The sequence below is a fragment of the Geospiza fortis genome, unplaced genomic scaffold, assembly GCF_000277835.1.
Source record: "Geospiza fortis unplaced genomic scaffold, GeoFor_1.0 scaffold40, whole genome shotgun sequence".
NCBI lineage: Eukaryota > Metazoa > Chordata > Aves > Passeriformes > Thraupidae > Geospiza > Geospiza fortis.
Genome location: NW_005054297.1, coordinates 18,085,512 through 18,094,075, shown reverse-complemented (window position 1 = coordinate 18,094,075; position 8,564 = coordinate 18,085,512).

The following is an 8,564-nucleotide window of genomic DNA, read 5'->3' as shown; positions in this document are numbered from 1 at the left end:
TCTCTGTAACATATTTACATAATCACAACAGCGGTGGGGTTGGAAGGGACTTCAGGAGCAGCAGCCTACTCAAGTGGGATCAGCTAGAGCAGGTTTCTCTGGTCTGTGCCAGTTGGGTCTAACAGTTACAAGGATGGAGATTTTCAGCCTCTACAGGCAATCTTTTCTAGTGTTTAATCACTCTCATTATGCAAGTTTCCTTGTGTTCAGACAGAATTACACGCATATCAGCTTGGGGCTAGGGACAGTTGGTTATCTGTCTGTTGGTTATCTGATATACAGATACCCAAGTCCCAAAGTGCAGCACGGTAGCACTGCCTCCTGAGGTGCCAGCGCATATGGAACAGCTCAGACACTCCTGCTTAGTGTGTGCATTCTCTCAGGTGTTCAAGGCTACAATACACACACAGCCAGCCCTTCAACCAGACTGAGACCTGGGACTGGCCCTTCCAGGTAGGTACCCTTGCTCTTGGTCCTTCACTGGCCTATGCAAACATGCAAGGGCATCTCCCTGAACACAGAAAGGAGAACTTGTATTGCAGAAGTCAAAACACAACAATTAGAGTATTCTTCTGTAAGACAAACCAGGGAACTAAAACTGAAGGCAAGGGGAGACTGAGTCAAGTTCTTCAATTTGCTGACATTTTATCATGCTGCAATACAAGAAGGAAAAGTTCTATTATTCAACTGAAATGAGTTAAATGACCGATACCAGAAAAACCTATGTTACAAACATGGAACACTTCCCTGCTCAGAAATGCAGGGAATCAAATATGGTCCTGCCCTCAGGCTGTCCCTTGGGTAGCTCCTCCTCATTGAGGAAAACTACACGATTCTTTAGCTGATAAGTATCTATTCTAGCACATGCTGCAGAATTGACTTCAGTATGTGCTTAGAAAGAATTAAGTCTTACTGCCTGCTTGGCTTTCAAGGTCTGTCTTGTTTTGCTGACCCTCCTGATGCACCCCATTTGAGTTACAAGCTAAGGAAAGGTTGCCTTTCCTCAGGCCTAGACAGAACAAGGACACAGCAAATGCTTCTATTATTGGCTCTGTTGAGTAAAAAACTGACCTAGAAAGGCTGTTCTCCTTAGATAATCATATTGATATGTGTAAAGAAGACAGAACTTGCCTTAATAAAATACAGTTTACCCTAGAAATTAAGAATTGCTATGTCTATGACCAAGGGGTTTGGCAAGTGATTCTTTGTAGCAGTGTAGAAAAGACAGTGCTTCATTAGAGAAATCACACCTTCAAGAAAAAACCTGATTTACATGCTTCTTTAGGATACAGTCTTACATATTCAGTATTCTTGAACAGGCACTGAACTAGCAAAGCTGTAATAAAATTTGAAAAATGGTTGTAACATTGGTGGGATTTCTGAAATTAGAGTATTGATAAGTGAAAGAAAAATTTGTGCATATCATTTACTCCATATCATTCCATAATAGTATGAAGAATAACAACCTCAAGATCAAGTTTGATTGATTAAATCAAGTATGTCTAATTGACTGATCAAATAGGCAAAATTGAGCTGACCTTGTCAATTACAGGCTGTTTAAAAATTTTTAAGGTCATGTATTTTAGTATCACAGGACCACAATTCTAAACTGCTATGTGCTAGAAGAAGCAGTATGAAGATGCCAAGGTATTTACAAAAGTCTCATGAAACAATTATGACTACGTACATTTTAATTTTTTTAAATTTTAATATTTAAAATCTGAAGCACAATAAAAAACAACTTTCTCTTCTGATCTGCCCATGTGGAAGATATCTAAAGGACTGTTCTATCTTGATGTAAACTTTCTCAATTATGTAGTACTTTATGTCCAGTAGGTGGTATGTGTAGAAAAGTATAGAAAAGTAGTCCAATATATGCATATTTGTGCCTGGTTTTATCTAATAAAATTCATTAGACAATACTTGTATAAGCAACTACGAGTTTTTTATTTTAGTTATCAATTGCAAACAAAAGTAAATGGAAGCCTAATTTTGCAAATTATAGCCACCTTCAAGTTTCACTATGTTTGACACTAAGGTTACATTTCTAATAACTGCAAAGGAGGGATTAAGACATCCCACAGTTTTGCTGACTGTTTCACTTAAGATTTTATGTCAGAAAAAAAGAAGCAGAGGTGCTTGCTGCCTAAATATTTAAAAAAAGGAATTTAACCTTCAATTCATTGAATTTTTGCATTATCTCATTATACATGCAATATAAAACAGGAATTGTTGCTATGACAAAAGCTTTTATGTATTTAAATAAATCATAATTTAGTCTTAAGTCTCCTCTTGCCAGCAGCATAAGAAACTGGTCCAGAGCTACTAACAAAGACATTTAAACATGACTCAACACTTACTTCATGATAGAAAATTTGATATCTGCATTTTTGGTGAGGCCACTATCAGGTATTTTCATATTATTTGGGTATGTATATAGGTTCAGAGCCCATATATGTATACAAATTCCCTGAGCCTAGATATTATATACAGGCTCTGGATAAGACAGAGCTTTATCATATCCCAGTTTAGCAGTAGACGTAAAACCCTCTTGGAGGAAAATCTTTGTTTGTAAAGCCTGTTAGTTACCTCTTCACATTCAATTGTTTCAGAAAATGTAGTCTTTGCAACACATTAAAGTAAACCCATCTGCTACTATCAGAACCTAAAAGGAGATGAAGCTTTTAAGCACAACATTATCCAGGGAGTTCAGGTTCTGGTCATTATTCATCAATTATTCATCAAAAGCCCTGATCCACTTTCTAGTCAACCTGTCAAATGAATATTTTTCTTGATGTTTTTTACAATTTTTCCTCTTCATCTGAGTTTGTGATTTGACTGCATTAAAACATGATTGAATTCACTCTTATTTTATGAGAGAAGCACTCTCATCATAAGTAATATCAGGATGAGATTCAAATTAATTGAATTCTGACATTTAATATACAGAAGGTTTTCTGTTACTCCCTGTATAAGTAAAAGCACAGTGCTGTGATACCAGTAAATACATGTAATCTGGATATATTTAATATTTGTGTTTCAGGCAAGTAATTGTTAATTTTACAAAAACCGCACCAAACAGCACACAAATACCTTGTAACTTACGATGCAGCCAAACAAAAAAATTTTATATAATTACAGGCAATATGACCATCAAAAGTGTAAATTAAATTATGTATAGAATCATAGAATCATTTAAGTTGGAATAGATCTCCAAGATCCCAAGATCTTTGAGTCCAACCTTGGAACAATCACCACCTCCTCTACTAGGCCATAGCACTGAGTGCCACACCAAGTGTTTCTTGAGCAGTTTCAGGGAAGGTGACTCCAGCACCTTCCTGGGTGGTCAATTCCAATGCTTTACAACCATTTAGGTGGAGGAATTCTTCCTAATGTCCAATCTGAACCTCCCAAGGTGCAGCTGGGGGCTGTGTCCTCTTGTCCCTTGCTGTCTGGGAGAAGAGGCTGACTCCCACCTGGCTACAACCTCCTTTCAGGTATTTGTGGTGAGCAATGACATCTCCTTTTCTCCAGGCTAAAATCCCCCAGCTCCCTCAGCCCTTTCTCATATGACTCCCTCTCTACACTCTTCACCAGCTTCGTTCCCCTTCCCTGGACTTGCTCCATCACCTCAGTGTCTTTCTTGTAGTGAGAGGCCCAGAGCTGGACCCAGCCCTCGAGGTGTGGCCTCATCGGTGCTGAGTACAGAGGGACAATCCCTGCCCCGGTCCTGCTGGCCACTCTAGTTTTGATACAATCCAGGATGCCATTGGCCCTCTTGGCTACCTGGGCACAGCTGGCTCCTGTTCAGCTGCTGTCAACCAGCACCTTCAGGTCCTGGCTCTCATGTGCCGCTTTCCATCCACTCTGCCCTCAGCCTGTAGTGCTGCAGGGAGTTGCTGTGATCCAAGTGCAGGACCTGGCACCTGGCCTTCCTCAACCTCATACCTCTGGCCTCAGCCCATTGATCCAACCTGCCCAGATCCCTCTGCAGAGGCTTTACACCTTCCAGCAGATCAACATTCCCACACAACTTAATGTTGGTGAGGGTGCACTTGATCCCCTTGTCCAGATCATCCATGTAGTTGCATTTTGGAGGCATTGGAGTTAAAATTCCAAGACACAGAACAATGTAAGTACACAGGACCATAAAGAAGTGGGATATCCTGCCAAATATCTAAGAAAAATGACTGAAAACTCCCATAAACAAGACAATGAGCAGGCAAGATCCTCCTTTTTTGCAAGAAGTATAAAACTAAGAATGAAGTAGAGAAAAAAAATACACTATTTCTGAATTCTTTCAGAATTAAAGCCTGATTGGCTTGACTGCCTTGATTAAGAGCTTCAAGGACAATTTTCACCAATTCTAAGTACATAGCTCATCAATTCTCAGATATTGTATACTTGCAGCTAGCATAAGACATGCTTAAAGGCCAGTTTGGTGCATACAGTAATTGCATTATCATGACAGGTAAAAAATTACTCTTTTGTTAATGCTTGAATTTAATAAAGTTTTGTTCTAAAGTTTGAAGCTGGTCTCATTTAATAGTTCCTAAACTCTTCTACCACAAAAATTTCTAGTTCACACACTGTTTAAAGGTTTCTGTTCTAACACTAAAATTCACACTGCCCTAAATAAGAACAGGCTCTCTCCAGTGTCCAACTGAATCCATAAAAAGGATTGTCTGAAAAGAGTGATGCAAGTACTTCTTACTTTCCTGTCAGCATCATCACAGGGATCTGAGTTGGTTAAATACTGCATGTATGTAGGTTGCTATCAAGGCCAGGGTCTTTGTTTGTCTTTCCATCACAAAACTGCAGTCTACATGAAAGTGGACTATTGAGAATCAGTCGACCCTATTGGCTTAATTGAATCTGTCAAAAAGGAGTTCACTGCTATGTTAAGAAAACTCTACCCTTCTTGATACTCATGGAGAAGCTACAAAAGCTGGTATTTTATAATTGTAAGCAGGATAAGGAGACCAGTGTTTTCCATATTTGTATCTTTGTGGGTTTAGATTATTTTGTTTTAAAGGTCTTTTTAATAAAAAGAACCGGATTAATAAATGCGAGCCTTATGCTGTGACTTTTGGTTATCTTTGTAGTATATTTGCTATACTTGGCAGAGTACATCCAAATCAATTTGTCAATAGTGCTCTGGTTCCCATTGTTCTCCAGGATTATTTTAAGAGCTGAGCCACTAACATGAATCAGCCTTATCAAGAAAGAGTAATTCTCTATGCAGAGCTCTGGTCTTGGATACTATCATCCCCATATCCGAGACAAGAGAGTTTTGCTACTACCCTCTCTATTTCTCCTAGGATCTGTCCATTCTAGCTAAGAACCATCTGAAATAGTGTGTGACCACCCTTGGAAAATCACCTCCAGTATGATTAGACAAGAATATCTCAGCCCATGTGTTCACACACTTAAATAGCTGCAGATCAAAGTCCGCCTCCTTAGTTTTTCAGAAACTAGACTGCATTTTGATGTTATGAATTATTCCACTACTCTGCTATGTGAACTCTCATAATTTTGTTCCACTACAGGCATACATATGATGCAAGGCATAGGCATGCCATAGCTGGAGATTATTACATCTGTGTTACTGGCTTTTCTTGGAGAGTAACTCAGATTTTCAGAAGCTATAGATAAAATTTTACATGGAAGGAAATTTCAAAAGCCTTCACCACTACAGAAGTCATCAGCAACTGAAGCTTCCATGCTGACCACCTATACTAGCTTTAAAAAACTGTTGACATGAACTGTAAAATCTATAAAACTGAAATCAGTGCTAAGAAAAACTACAGTGAGCAAATATTTTACTCAAATACCAGTAGTGCAGCTTTCATACTGCTTTCCCAGAGATTTTAGGACAAATAAGAAAAAAAAAGTGATAGCCAGAGAACGAGTAGATAAAAGTTTAGCCTTCTGAATTTAATTAAAAAAAGCCAAAGGGAATATTATAGTAGTGTAGAAACCACAGATGAAAAGAAAGCTCTCCCATTTATTTCAACAAATGGGAGGAGAGAGCACATAGACCATTCAGGCTGGAATAAAAGAGCTACACAGTGCCAGAAGCAGAGATGTTTGACTTACGATAAAGAACAAAGCGTAACTTTGCAAAGTTTAGTAAACACACAGAATTAGTTCTTCAGAAAGAAAATTGGGACAAACTATGAAGTTAAAGCTTGTAATGCAACTAGCTAATTGAAATTCAGGGTAGTCAAGAATGTGGCATGATAAAAAGGACAAGAGTCATGCTTAATATAACAATTTATGAGGAATTGATATAAGAATACTTTAATCTACATTCTACATTCCAGTACATTTTCCAGTTGTTGATGCATATAATCTCCTCTCTTTGTTATATCAACCAAATATACTTCATCATACATATTAACCCAACCAGTACTGTCCCATCCCTCAAAGCTTTATTCACAAAGCTCAGTGAAAGGGGAGATATTTTGGATCAAGACAGCAACAACATCCAAAATTTATCTCCATAAAATGTCCTTTTAAAAGACTTTCCCCCAGCTGAGAATGAGCTCAGTGTTTATTACTCAGCCAGAGATTCTCATCTTGAAGAATGCAGTAAAATGTAATAGTATTTCACTTTTTAATCTTCCAGCCACTTAATCAATCCACTTGACTTTAAGGTAAATCCTCAGCTAGTAAACCCTCCTGCCCTACCCTTCCAGGGCAGGATCTACAGCTTCACATTTCCTACATTTATATTTTTCTTCAGCTAAAGAAGGTTATCTAAATCTCCAGTACTAATTCCTTGTTGGGCAAAGAGACCGTATTAGTCTGACCTGAATAGTTATGACATTACAGCACAGAGTTAACTGAAAGGTTCAAAGTCCAGAGTAGCTGAAATATTTTCCTGCAGAAGGCAATATTGCAGAAAACTAGCAGATCTTATAGCTGTGGAATAGCAATGTCAGATGATGCTATGAAGTAATTCTAGTTGAAAGAGAGATCCATTTCTTTGTAATGTTGCTTACAATGAACTTAAATTCCTTACTGCATGTTCAGAGTGCTGAACTGCAGAATTTTATACTGCAGTTCAAATGACCATAGCATTGTGGTGCTAAAGAAAACACATTTATACTGTTAAGCACCAATTATCAGGATTTGCTAATATTACTAGTTCTTTAATATACCCTCAACACAAAGTCTGCTTAGAAACATGATTGTACTTTGCATAAAGCAAAAAAGTGAATTTTTTGCTTTAGGTCACTCATCTTTTGAATAGTAAGCCTTGAGAACACATTTCAGGGAAATTCAAGTGCTACAAGTTTTTTAGGGGTAATTTTAATTTCCTTCTCATTGTATCTCATGAACTTTAAAATTCAAGTACTGTTTTTACAGAATGGCTTTTGGGATACACCCTAAACACACATAATTTATTATGACACTGTTCTGAGAAAGACTACACATGTGTATTCCCATATCAGAGTGGTAGAATGGACTAACTTAAACCTACAATTAAACTACCTACAACACTGAGCTACATGCACAGTGGTGGAAATTTGTTTGGTGAAATCATCTTGTCCCCTGAAGGTTTTGATGAGAAAGAGCTCTCCCTTTGCATCTTGTGCATCCACATTTCTCAGAAGTACTTGGGCTCAATAAAACTATCTTTTCCAATTAAAACCACTACAATAACCTTAAACAAAACTCGGAAAACTAGAACCATGCAGCAGGAAAACAAGGAAATAGTAATGGTGTTCAGGCCATATCTATATTGTGACAGATTTGATGCAATATTTGCATGTAAAAATTTTGAATGCCTGCTTGAATAAAATCTCTTTGAGAGCCTTGTTTTGCAACAAGAACAATATATATTTCCTCAATTATTTAATTTGCATTAATAGCCACTTCCTTTTAAAAAATTCTTGTACTTAAGTGGAGTGTTGAGTGCTCTGCTCTATTTTCTTGCTAAAAAAATGCTGATGGACAAACAGTAATATGAGCAGTGGTGCCTAGGTATACATCATTAGATTTTTCCTTATATGTAGCAGTTGAAAAGTTCATTTGTTTGCATTGAAAAAGTCAATGTGCAACAGGCAAAAAATGAAAATGACTAAAATTAAAAACTTAAATGCAGTTACTGCTGGGAATTTTCCTAGCTTTTGAACTTGATTAAACATAGGTAGATTCCCACTCTGCAAAGGGTTTATCTTCAGTACAAGTGTCATATGCTTTCCAGCTTTCAACATATATGCAAATAAACAAAACTCAACATGGAGAGTGAGCAGAACTCCTTAAATTCACAAAAGTATCACAAAAGGGTGATATTTTATGAGCCTGAAATCATGCGCTGTCTTCAACCTCAGGTATAAAACACTCAGGACAAACAACTAACTGAAGTACAGTAAAAGTCTTCAGTATCAAAAAAACCAAGACTGAAGTATTCTGTATTTTTGTCCGCAGGAGCAGTGTTTAAGCTCATCATCAAAGTTTTGCTTGAAGGGCAACAACTTTTAATCCAAGTGCTCTAGAATAATCTAATACAGAACCCCACTGAACTATGTCATAAGTTACAGTCCTGAATATTT